The sequence below is a fragment of the Aotus nancymaae genome, unplaced genomic scaffold (genome assembly GCF_030222135.1).
Source record: "Aotus nancymaae isolate 86718 unplaced genomic scaffold, 86718_ANA_hifiasm-v0.15.2.pri h1tg000036l, whole genome shotgun sequence".
NCBI lineage: Eukaryota > Metazoa > Chordata > Mammalia > Primates > Aotidae > Aotus > Aotus nancymaae.
Window position 1 is genome coordinate 43,688,165 of NW_026988450.1, and position 13,365 is coordinate 43,701,529.

Consider the following 13,365-nt stretch of genomic DNA (forward strand, 5'->3'; position numbering starts at 1 on the left):
CACGCCGCGCCCTCCCTTGCTCCTTCTCTTCCCCACCTCCAATTCCGGGGTCCCCGAGGGTAAAACCCCTCTCCCTAGCGGGGCGCGGGAACGGCATTCCCCCTCCCTGTCAGCACGGTGGTCCCACGGGACCTGACCGGGTGGGAAGAACGGTCGCCACCACGTGCCTGCCCGGGCCTGCCTGCCACGCCCCGCCCCGCCGCTGCCGCCAGCGCGCCTTGCGGAGCCCGCGCGAGCCGCCAGCGCGGGAGGGCGCCGTCCGCGCCCGAGCGCTATTGGGAGGAGGCGGGCCTGACGCTCTTCCTTTTCCTTCCCCCGGTGTTTAGGCTTTGGGGTCCCTTCGCTGCCTCTGAACGCCTCCCGGCCCAACCAGCGCACCCCAATACTGCCCATCGTCGAGACTTTAGGCTGGTACTCCGCAAACAAGTTTTGCGGCGGGAGCAGCGGGGCGGGGAACAGCTCCGGGAACAAAGACCCCCGAGGTGCAGGAGCCGTGCGAATGTCTCTCGGAACCCGCGGCAGCTCGTGCGGGCCGCGTCTGCCCTGGCACTGGGCGAGCAGGCAGGCGGCCAAGCGGGCCGCGCCAGGGAGACGCTGCCGCGCGGGCGAGAGCCCTTCCCGAGATGCACCGGGAGGCGGCGCCCGGCGCACCCAGCTCCCACCAGGCTTTTGTGCTGTGCGGCTCGAGCGCGCCTGAGACCCGGGAAAAAGCCGCCGCGGATGGGCGCTTTGGGGAGGGCAAAGTCCTTTTCCACCCATTTTCGATTGTTCGTCTCGTAACGCCGACAAAGTAACTGTTTCTCTCCGTAATTTACCTGTAAGAGGCTTGCCCAAGGTGACAGCATCAGGAGAAGCCCATTCCTTGTCAGTCCCAAGAAATTTCCTGCCATTTCTAACGCTTAGGATGGCTCTCGCGGAGCAGAAGTTGCCTCCCTTTTGCAGTCACTCAAAACGCTGTTACCTGTATAGCTGAAAGGTCTAACAGCATGATGGCAAGAAGAGGGATCGGGGGGTCGCCCAACAAGATCTTAAGCAGAACTGGTGGCTCTCGTGGTTGAATTTGATAAAATATTACTGAAAACCAAGATGTCGAGTAACATTTGTGGGATTCATCTTTGAATGATGAATGTATACTCAGTCCTAACTAGTAAATTAATTTTAAAAGACTCTGCTCTTACAAATGTCCTTTGTCATCCCTTGACTGTTACATGAACAGAATGCAATCACAGAAAAGGAGAAATTAGAAAATTCCAAGACATCATTGTGTAGAATGGAATAGGGTGAATTCTCCGGTATTACAAGTACCTGGTCAGCAGACAAGTGGGTCTCTTAAAAAAAAAAAAAAGTTGGAGGGGCAAGCATTTTTGCTTTTAGCTTGCTCTTTTCCTACTCATCCCAGTTTTAAAATTCACCTATTTGTCCCCTATTGTACATGTGAAGTTAAAACACCACGGCAAATAAACTATTGGCCCCTATAATGCTGCTTTGGGGTAACTATTTTGATTGTTCTGACATTCATTTTCAGGAGGAAAAAAACCCCAGAAGATTATTGGAGGCACAGGCTTAAAAAAAACAAAACAAAAATTCAGGTTTAGCCTGCCCATTTCTTTATTCTGTGCCTTTTCTTTGATGTATCTCCTCTCTTGAAGCTTCCCAGATCCTTTTCTCTGTGCTGCAGTTATGTTCATCTTACAGGTCAAAAATTAACTTTTTTAGATGTCTTTTATTTCGAACTAAGCCTCAGAAATTGTTTTGTTCTTTTTATAGCCAGTATTCAGCAGTTCAAAGGCATATATAGTAGGACTTGGGTAAATGCTGATTTGAATTATGTGTAGGATATCCCATTATAGAACTTTAAGTCTCTAGGTTACAATGATGGATGATTGATCAATGGTGGAATTATTCCCAATAAGTACTGGGCTTTTAAAAACATTATTAATAGACCTTTTTTTAAGAACAGTTTTAGATTTAAAGAAAAAACGAACAGGTAGAACAGGACTTCCATATACCCACTCCCCCTTCCCACCTGCCACACATGCACAGTTTCCCTTGTTACTGACATCATATAGTATGGCACATTTATTACCCTATGATACGTTTACCATTAATGAATCAGTGTCGATGTGTTATTAACAAAAGTCCATACTTTATTCCTGTGTGTTTAGTTTTTACCTAATACCTCCTTACTGATCTAGGATCTCATCCAGGATACCCATCACATTTAAATATCATGTCTTAGGTTCCTCTTGGCCATGGCAGTTTCTCAGACTTTTCTTGTTTTGATGACCTTCACAGTTTTGAGGAGTGCTGGTCAAGTATTTTGTAGGCTAACCATGAGTAAAACATCAGATGAATTCTAGTAGAGGAGTTGACTGGGGTTATGGGTTTGGGGAGGAAGATCATAGTGGTAAAGTACCATTTTCATCACATGATATTAAGAGCTCATACTAGCCAGGCACAGTGGCTCAAACTTATAATCCCAGCACTTTGGGAGGCTGAGGTGGGTGGATCACGAGGTCAGGAGTTCGAGACCAGCCTGGCCAACGTAGTGAAACCCTGTTTCTACTAAAAACATAAAAATTAGCTGGGTATGGTGGCACATGCCTGTAGTCCCATCTACTCATGAGGGTGAAGCAGGAGAATCGTTTGAACCTGGGAGGCGGAGGTTGCAGTGAGCCGAGACTGTGCCACTGCACTCCAGCCTGGGTGACAGAGTGAAACTGTCTCAAAAAAAATAAAGTTCATACCGACATCATGATTTATTACTGTTGATGTTGATCTTGATCACCTGGCTGAGGTAATGTTTGTCAGGTTTCTCCATTGTAAAATTACTCTTTTTCCTCCCTTTCCATACTGTGCTCTTTGGAAGGAAGTCACTGTGTGCAGCCCACACCTAAGGAGTGAGGAGTGATCTTTTTTAGGATGAATAATCTGTATTATTTTAATTTCTTCTGCATTGGAGATTTGTCTCTTCTTCATTCATTAACTAAGTCATTTATTCCTATCAGTGCGTACTTATGGATACTCATTTTATAATTTGAATTATAACTCAGTACTTTATCTTGTTGTTCAAATTGTTCAAAACTTTCACCAAGGTATTTTTCATACATTTTTATTGTCATGAGACTCATCTGAAGCTAAGCAAAAATTGTCTTAATGATAATTGGTATTTCTCACGTAACGAGAAAGAAATAAAAAATTTTCTTCCCATTTAATGAAATGTGCTTATCCTTCATGCTTATCTAAAACATATGTAAAATAAAAAAAATCTTTGTATTTTAGTAGAGATGAGTTTCACCATGTTGGTCAGGCTGGTCTCAAATTCCTGACCTCAGATCGTCCTTCTGCTTTGGCCTCCCAAAGTACAGGGATTACAGGCATGAGCCACTGCACCTGGCCAATTTTTAAAATTAGAATCAGGTGAGATGCAGTTTTAAAAACTATTTTATTAAATACATTTTTACTATAACATAGTTTTGACTTCACATTCTATGTGGAAGGGTCATTGGGACTGCTCGATGTCCACAGAACACACTTTGAGAACTGCACTGCATACATAGTTGCCCAAACCAGAATCCTGGGAGTGAACTTAGTCATTCCTTTTTTTTTTCTGAGCTCCATAATCATAGTTAACATTTCCTGGATAAGATGATGTACTAGGCTGTACCCTAAGCCTTCACATACTATTAACTCCTTTAGTCCTCCACCAACACTATGGGAGAGGTACAAATGACTGTCATTCCTGGTTTATAAATGAGGAAGCTGAGACACAAGTGTAGCTTGCCCAAGATCCACAGCAGAGTCTGATTCCAGCTCCCCTGGTGCTGTGCTGCCTCCATTTGTCACCAAAGTCCTTTCTCTTCAGTTTCCAAGTCATTCCCATATTATGCTTTTATTTCCCTCTGCCTCAGTTCAGGACACCATTCTGTCTTCAGTGCAATATTCTTCTGTTTTTCCTGACATGCATTACCCCTTGCAGTCTGCCTTCCAACCTATTGACAAACCGCCCTTCCAAAGCACAGATGCCACCCATACCATCCCTGAAGACTTTTCTATGCCTCGCCTTGGATTAACAGTCAAACCCCAAAACTTAAATACACAAGGCCTCTTGCGCCCAGGAGATCCACCCACATCGAGTTTTCCACACTCCCTGCACTTCTCACCTTGGGACCTTTGCACCTGCACCTCATTCTCCCCATCTCCATTGCCTTTCCCCAGCTAGTTCCCATTTATTTATTAATACTCAAACACTGCCTTTTCTAGAAAGTTGTCTTGCCCTTTACTGAAGTAGGACTTTCCTTTTTACCCCCTCTTCTCCAACTTATGCTTGCCTCTGCTGCTTCTTCCCTCTGCCAGGCTGTAGGGAGCCTCTGGGAGCAGGGGCTGTCTCTTTCAGGACTGGCCTGGGGCTTGGTAGACACCAGCCCCCTTTGTGGGATGAATGGAGGGGAGGGGGCAGAGGTGTGCTCTCAGGGGATGGCCCTCAGAACCTAACTTCAGGAAACACTCCCTTGAAAGAGCTTTGCAGCTGGCACCTTGGAGGGCTCAGCAGGGTGGCAGCAGAGCACTGCCCTCTGCTCCTGAGCTCTGGGGACCAGGGAGGCACCTGGGAGTCTAGACAGATGAGCCTCTGGCTCTGCCAGCGCTGCCTTTGGCTGCCACCTCAGAGGGAGGGCCCTTAAGAAGGCAGGCATTATACAGTGTGAAACATAGAGAGCACACCTCAGAGATGGTTGGTCCAGTTCCTTCACGATTCCTGAAACTGCAGTGAGGAGAGAGAACAGAAAAGTTGGGCAGCAGGGGAAATCCAGAAGCTCTGGGAGGTTGGAATAGGCAGGAGGACACAGAGTGCTCTGGGCGGGACCCTGCTCTCCTGAGGAGGATATGGCAGTTACCAAGAAACTCTGTTCTCTGTACCCAGAGCTTGAGTTCTGTTGGATTGGGGAACAGAGGGTAAATGTGGAACAGATAACTATTGTTAGGCATGATGCAAAAGATGAGATGATACGGTAGAGGGGACTGCAGGGGCAGGGAGTGATCTGGGGAGGACTCAGAGGAGATGACATTTAGTTCATTCATTAATTTAACAACACTAGGGCACAGTAAAGCAAACAATTCCTGCCCCTTAGAGCTTAAATCTAGTATAAGGGAGGGGGAATATCATAGAAAATAATAAACGTGTCAGATAGTAATAAGAACTAAGATGAAAAATAAGAGCAGGGTGCGAGATAACAGGAGGTGCTATGTTAAATATTCAGGCAAGGCCTCCTGGCGAGACATTCGAGCAGAGAACTATGAAGAAAGAATAAGCCATGCAGATAGGAAGGAAGAACTTCCTATGTGGAGGAACAGAAAGTCCAGAGGACCTTGGCATATTCAGTGCACAAGGAGGTTCGTATGGCTGGAACATAGTGAGCAAGGGAGTGAGGGGAAGGAGATGCAGTGGGAGAGAACGTTTTAAAAGTATCCAGCTGGCTGCTATGTGAAGCATAGACTCCAGCAGGGGAAAAGAGTGGAAGCAGTGACTGGATAGGAGATGGGTGCAAGGCAGGGAAGGGGATGGTTTGCGGGAGCAGGCTGCGTGGTGGAGATGTGGAGCAGCACTTTCAGGATGTACACTGAAAGTAGAGTTATGCTGATGGACAGACTGAGGCGACTGTGAGACAAGTAAAAGGCAAGCAACTAGATGAATGAATGGCTGTCACTCAGAGGAGCAGCTTTGGGTAGGACAAAATCAGGAGCTGGTTTTGGACAGGTTGTTTTAAAATTTCCTGTACATTTTTTTATTATCACTATTATTACTATTTGGCAGAGTCTTGCTGGAGTGCAGTGGTGCACTCTCAGCTCACTGCAACCTCCACCTCCCGGGTTCAAGCAATTCTCATGCCTCAGCCTCCCAAGTAGCTGGTATTACAGGCATGCATCACCGCCTGGCAAAGTTTTTTTGTATTTTTAGTGGAGTCAGAGTTTCAACATGTTGGCCAGGCTGGTCTCCAACTCCTGGCCTCAAGTGATTCGCCCACCTTGGCCTCCCAAAGTGCTGGAATTACAAGAGTAAGCCACCGTGCCCAGCCTATTATGAAAAATTTTAAATACTCAGCAAAGTTGAAAGGATTTTATAATGAACGCTCATATGCCAAACCACCTAAATTCCACTATCAACATTTTGCTATTCTTACTTCATCACAGATCTTTCCATACATCCATCATTCCATCTTATTTTCTGGTGCATCCCCCCACCCCCGAAAAAAAAAAAGATACCAATACACGTCTCCCTAAGTACTTTAGCATGCATAGCATTAAAAGTTCAACATGAAACATATGGCCCAGGTATGGTGGCTCACATCTGTAATCCCAGCACTTTGAAGGGTTGAGGTGGGTGGATCACTTGAGGCCAGGAGTTCAAAACCAGCCTGACCAACATGGTGAAACTCTATCTAAAAAAAAAAAAAAATTAGCTTTGTGTGGTGACCCATGCCCCTAATTCCAGTCATTCTAGAAGCTAAGGCACAAGAGTTGCTTGAACCCGGGAGGTGGACATTGCAGTGAGCCCAGATCATGCCACTGCACTCCAGCCTGGGTAACAAAGTGAGACCCTGTCTCAGAAAAATAAAAAGGTATGAATCTCAAGTATATAAAGTATATAATCTTAATAAATAGACTTGTGTAATCCAAACTCTTGTCAAGTTGTGGAACGTTACCATCACATTGTTTTTAATTGCATTCACGTTGCATCTATCAGTACTTTGCTCCTTTTTGTTGCTTGGTATTCCATCGTATGGATATGCTACACTTTGTTATTTTTAAATTATTAGCTATTGTGAACAAAAGCACTGTGGACATTCTTGTATATCCACAAGGAAGTCTTTTTGTGGACATACATATTATTTTAAAAATTTTTTTATTTTTATTTTTTGAGACAGAGTCTCACTCTGTCACCCAGGCTGGAGTGCAGGGGCACCGTGTTGGACTACAACCTCCATCTTCTGGGTTCAAGCAATTCTCCTGCCTCAGCCTCCCAAGTAGCCGGGATTACAGGTACCCACCACCATGCCCAGCTAATTTTTATATATTTAGTAGAGATGGGTTTCATCATGTTGGCCAGGCTGGTCTTGAACTCCTGACATCAGGTGATCCACCTGCCTCGGCTTCCCAAAGTGCTGGGATTATAGGTGTGAGCCCCTGTGCCCCGCCCACATTCATTTCTTTTGAACATATACCTAAGAGTGGAATTGTGAGGTCACAGGGTAGGTGTATATTTTATTTTAAAAACTAATAAGGGCTGGATGCAATGGCTCAGACCTATAATCCCAGCAATTTCGGAGGTGGAGACAGGAGGATTTCTTGAGCCTACGAGTTCAAGACCAGCCTGGGCAACATAGGGAGACCCTGTCTCTACAAAAAAATAAAAGAAGTTAGCTGGGTGTGGTGTTGTGCCCCTATGGTCCTGGCTACTCAGGATGCTGAGGTGGGAGGATCACTTGAGCCCAGGAGGTCGAGGTTGCAGTGAGCTGAGATTGCGCCACTGCACTCCATGCACTCTAGCCTGGTTGACAGAGAGAGAGACCCTGTCTCAAGAAAAAGAAAACAACAGCAACAAAACTGCCACAGTTACAATGAAGTTGTATATATACACCTGTGTACATCAACCAGGGTAAATCTCAGAAACAATGTTTGTCAAAAACAAAAGCAAATTATAGGTCACATTCATTATGTTACCATTTATATAAAATTTGAAAGCATGTGATACAAATTACATGTAGTTGTAGATACATATTTATGCAGTAATAGCATAAAAGCATACTTCACAAAAGTAATCATCAGTTTCAGGACTGTGGCATCTTGGGTGGGGGAGAGGTGATGAATGGGATCAGAGAGGTTTATAATAGGCTTCAGCTATATCTGTAATATTGTTATTTCCTTAAAAGCATCTGAAACAAGTACGGTAAAATGTTAATATTTAATAAACTGAGTGATGGATGCACAGAGATTAATCTCTACTTTTTGGTTCCCTAATTGGTAACTTCTTAGTTTTTAAGGCACTGTTTCTGAACTGTTTGCTCACTTCCCCACTGCCCTCTACTTTTGTAGGTAATTGAGGCTGGGCTGAACCAGGATGTGGGTAGGGCAGCACTGTCCTTTCCGACTCCTGTGCCTCCCTCTTCTTAGAGACTCAGGGCAGAGGGTTCCTGAAGACAAAGAGCACCTCTGACCTGCCCCTGGCTCCACAGCCTTGAGATAACTTGCAGGCTTCCCTTCCCCTTTTGTTTCCTAAATCTAGGTCTGTGAACTGGGCCAAGCTGTCCCTCTAATCCCAGTTCCAAACCCTACTTAAAATTGAACCATATTTTAAAATAATTTGTTCTGTTCCGTTTTCTTTTTCCTTCAGAGACTCTCTGTTTATGCAGTTTCAACTATCACTTCTTTAATGATTTTAAGTTTCTATTTTTTACTTTTCTTCTGTTCTTTATGTCTTCCACAGTATCTTTCATAGTAGTGTCTCTTCTCCCTTGTGTTCCTTGTAATTTGTTTTTGTTTCTGCAGTTTTTCTGTATTTCTTTCCCATTTCTTTCCTAAAGCAGTTTTTAATCTACCAGCTCCTTTTTCATGCCCTCCCGTGGTTTGTAACCTTCTGCTGCCTCACCACCCCTTCCTTGAATTCTTTATTTCTGCTTTGTCATCTTCCTGCATAACTGTCATTGCCTCATTACATTTTTTTTTAAAATCATAATAGAATAGGGGTTAAAATTTTCTTCTTCTGGCCAGGTGTGGTGGCTCACGCCTGTAATCCCAGCACTTTGGGAGGCCAAGGCAGGCAGATTATCTGAGGTCAGGAGTTTGAGACCAGCCTGGCCAACATGGTAAAGCTTTGTCTCTACTAAAATTACAAAAATTAGCTGGGCCTGGTGGCACATGCCTGTAATCCCAGCTACTTGGGAGGCTGAGGCAAGAGAATCACTTGAATCCAGGAGGCGGAGGTTGCAGTGAGTTGAGATCACAACATTGCACTCCAGCCCAACTGAGCGAGACTCCATTTTTGTGGTAAGATATTTTGGATGAGTTTTCATTCCGCAGGGAGGAAGTTTTGCCACTCCTTTTCAGAATTTTTTTTTTTCTGGCAGAACCTTTTGTGGATTTTTTTTATCATTTATTTTTTGATGGGTTGGATTTTTCTGAACCAAGAGTTAGCAAGAGAATTCTGTAATGTGAGAAGGGAGGCAGCTTTCCTTGATTCTCAGCTCGAGGGCTCCCTCCTCTGCTGTAGTTAGGGTCTACTTTGTTTACTGGATAGCACCTCTGTGTAGCCAAATTTCCTCTGACTTTAGGATTCTAACCTCACTTGGATGGGTTTCACCAACACCAGAGCTTCCTTGGCCCTTCCCCAGCCACTGATTCAGAGGCCTCCTGCCTCTTCCTGCCAAGGTGCCCCTCTCTCTGTTGGAAGCTGCACTTCCCAAAGCTGCCTGGGAGTCCTCCAGGCACTCTGGTGATTTCCTTCTTCCTCTCCTAGTGTTCTTGCCCTCTTCCTTCTTGGTCCTTCTCACAGTGGTTCCCATCTAGGGTGAGTCCTCTCCTCTTAGGGTTGAATTTCCCTGGGGATGGCTGGGATCTGCCACCAGCTGGACTCCTGTGCAGTTTCTGGTGTTCCCTATGGCACCTGCCCACACGTTGTAGATAACTGTGCTGGTTTGGGGGTGACGCCACACACAATGTGAAATTTGTAAACTTTGTCACTTCCTCATTTCACAGAAGATGCAGTCTGTATATGTTTCACACCTTCATTCTTGTTGCCCTGTAGATTTTTAAAAATTATTTTATTTATATTTTTTTCCACATCAGATAGGTAATGTACCAGCATCATAACAAGATTTGAGGGTGGCACATCTCACACGTGCATATGAACACCCAGTCATCATGTTTATGAACTACAAAGGATCGCCCTACAGATTCTGAGCGAAGCTGTCAACCACGCTCCCATCCGGCTGCTATAGAGTCCTTAGCAGGTATTCAAGTCCCTCCACAGTCTGCCCTGCCCTCTTTGGTTTTTCTCTGTGCTCTTAGGTATGACCACTGCTCCAGCCAAACTAATCTATTCACCATCCTAGGAACTCATCCCACACATCCCTTTCCCTGTGTCCCCGCTGTTCCCACGACTGCACTGTCACTTCAGGGCTTCCATGTGGTAGCTGTTGTTTGTGGTGACCCCATACATATTTCTCCCCTCTCCCTTTCTGCTGGTATCAGAACCTAACCCACTAGCAGGGCTAGGTGTGTAAACCCGGTTTGTTGATTGTGGCGCCGCTTTCCTTGGCAACAGGGATTGTTTCAGGAAAAGATAAATGGTCCAAGCAGGGCCAAAGTCCTTCCCTCCACGAGAGCTAGCCAAGAAGCCTGCCTCTTGCCTCTAGGTCACTGTGTCAAAGAATGTTCACCTGGGGACCTCCCATCTGCAGTATTAAAGGACACTGCTGACACAGAGTAGAGGGAGTGTCCTGGCTTAAGTCCTGGATCCACCTTAGTGGTTCCTAGTAACATAAGCCAGTTCATCACATTTTAGTTTAAGATATTTTGAGTCATTTTGTCATGTGCAACTAAGAGAATCATGACAAGTACACCTGACCTTGTTCTGCCATTGTCCCTGTGCTTTATCTATTATAGTATACATTACACTATAGGGTAGTTGTAATTGCCTATTTGTCTGTGTCTCCCACTAAAAGTCCTTAGTTGTACCATCACCATCATGTGTCCAGTACCTAGCATTGTGCCTGGCCAGTGTTGGACAGTAAATGAAAATTCAGTTGAAACTACATGTCTGCTTTACCAAATTCTTCCTCAAGATCTTAGACTTCCAAGTCCTTCATGAAGCCTTCCTGGCAAGTGAGAGAATGTATGTAAAATGTCTCACACTGTGGCCAGCACAAAACAGTCTCACAAGAGCTGCATCCTTCTTTGCTGTAGTTACTCCAGCCAGAAGTGATGTCTTTCTCCTTGAAGCTCCTATATCTCATATAATCGAATGGCATCAGCTCATACCATCTAATACTAGAGTTGTTTGTATTTCTGTTAAGTTTTCAATGTGATTATAAATGCCAGGAAGCAAGGACCTTGCACAGTGCATCATGTTAAAGAATTTGCAATTATTGGACACAATAATGAAGTCATATATGAGCAATATTTAGAGGTTAGATGGAGGCTAGTGATCCATCATTGGCTTCAGGAGTCCTTGCGCTGTATGAGACACAGATAGATTCAAAGAACAGAGTTCATCATGCCTTCAGTTCTGATAAGGGGAACTGAGTACTAGCAAGAGAAGAGGCCAGAAGTGCTGGGTCCAGAACTGTGTCTCATAATTCTCATATCTGCCTCATACTTTTCTTTGCCTGTGTCTTCCATATATAATTAGTAATAGTCTGGCTGATTCAAACTTTCTTTTTTAATTTTAGTCCCATGACACATCCCTCAGCAGGTCCTGAGAGCATGTGCCTGTGATTCAGCCTTTCTAATAGAATGTAAGCTCAAAAGGCCAGGGACTTAGTCTGCTTCATTCATCGCTGAATCTCCAGTACCTAAAACAGCAGCTGGCCCCTATGTATTGGGTCATAGTAGGTACTACATTCATCTCTCTACTATATTGAATACAGTTTATTTCCCTTGTATGTGCCTTTGTAAAATATGTTTAGATTTCTGTATTTGATTCAAACTGTAAAAGGACATTTTTAAATCCAAGTCCCATGATGTCAGTTTGCCTGTGTCTCCCACAAGAGCTATTTTTTTTTTTTTTTTAGAGACAGAGTCTCACTCTGTTGCCCAGGCTGGAATACAGTGGTGCAATCTCGGCTCACTGCAACCTCTGCCTCCAGGTTCAAGTGATTCTCCTGCCTCAGCCTCCTAAGTAGCTGGGACTACAGGCATGTGCCACCATGCCCAGATAATTTTTGTATTTTTAGTAGAGATGGGGTTTCACCATGTTGACCAGACTGGTCTCGAACTCCTGACCTCGTGATCTGCCTGCCTCGGCCTCCCAAGTGCTGGGATTACAGGCGCGAGCCACCACGCCTGGCCAAGAGCTCTTAATTATACCATTGTGTACCCAGTACTTCGCATTGTGCCTGGCCAGTGTTGGATAGTAAATAAAAATTCAGTGTCTTATTCACTGAGGTATAGTGCCTAAAACAAGAGACATTCTATAAATATTTGTGGAATTAATGACTTAAATATTTGATTAGTGTAGTTTAAGTTGAGCAGAGAAATGAGAATTAATGGCTTAGATTTAGTAAGAATACTATGCCACATTTATTTGTTTATTTTCAGAAATAGTCTCACTCTGTTGCCCATGCTGGAGTATAATTGTACAATCATAGCTCACTACAGACTCAACCTCCTGGGCTCAAGCAATCCTCCCACCTCAGCCTCCCAAGTAGTTGAGACTACAGGTATGCACTCTCTTCCCTGGCCAATTTTTAAATTTCCTTTAGAGATGGGGTCTTGCAATGTTGCCCAGGCTGTCCTTGAACTCCTGGCCTCAAGTAATCCTCCCATAGTGCTTGGAGTACAGATGTAAGCCACCACTCCCAGCCTGTGCTACATTTATTTTAATATCTTTATCGTTCACAAGTTATTTCACAAATATCCCCTCACTTGAGTCTTGCAACAAATCTATGAGATTTATTTTGCCAGATTTATAGCTGAGGAAGAAGACTCAGAGGAGTCAGAGGGCATATCTAAGATTACTTAGCTTGCACATTGGGACTTGAACCCCAGCCTTGACTTCAAATTTTATATTTGTATGAATTCATACAAATGTTATAGGAAATTTATCCACATTTTATAACTAGAATTATAGAATCTGAGAATTGGAAGTAGCGTCACACAGCACAAATTCTGAACCCCTCACTTATTTTCCAAAAGAGGAAAATAAAGATTGGAGAGTTTATTTATGGATCCAAAGGGACATATCCAGTTTAAGAATTTCAAAAAAAAAGCTGGCTGGGCACGGTGACCCATGCCTGTAATCCCAGAACTTTGGGAGGCCGAGGTGAGTGGATCACCTGAGGTCAGGAGTTTGAGACCAACCTGACCAACATGGTGAAACTACTAAAAATGGTCTCAAACTCCTGACCTCAGGTGATTGACCCGCCTCAGCCTCCCAAAGTGCTGGGATTGTAGGTGTGAGCCACGCACCTGGCTGGAACTGGTTTTGATAGAGGCCTCTGAGCTTTAAAGTTAACAAAATAATAACCTATTTCTTTCTCTGATACCTCCTGGTGTAGACCCCACCCCTGCTGAGAGTTCACACTGCACAGAATCTAACAGAATCTTGTTTTCTGTCCAGTGGGAATGACTTTACCAAGACTGCTGGGAAGG

General features: G+C 44.5%; 1 non-coding gene across 1 annotated transcript; it reads right to left on the reverse strand.

The window, feature by feature from the left end:
• Nucleotides 1-9,834: 9,834 nt before the first annotated feature.
• Nucleotides 9,835-9,937, reverse strand: LOC135278181 (small nucleolar RNA U13). Its single transcript, XR_010345733.1, has one exon. It is a non-coding gene; the product is annotated as a small nucleolar RNA U13 (small nucleolar RNA).
• Nucleotides 9,938-13,365: the final 3,428 nt, after the last annotated feature.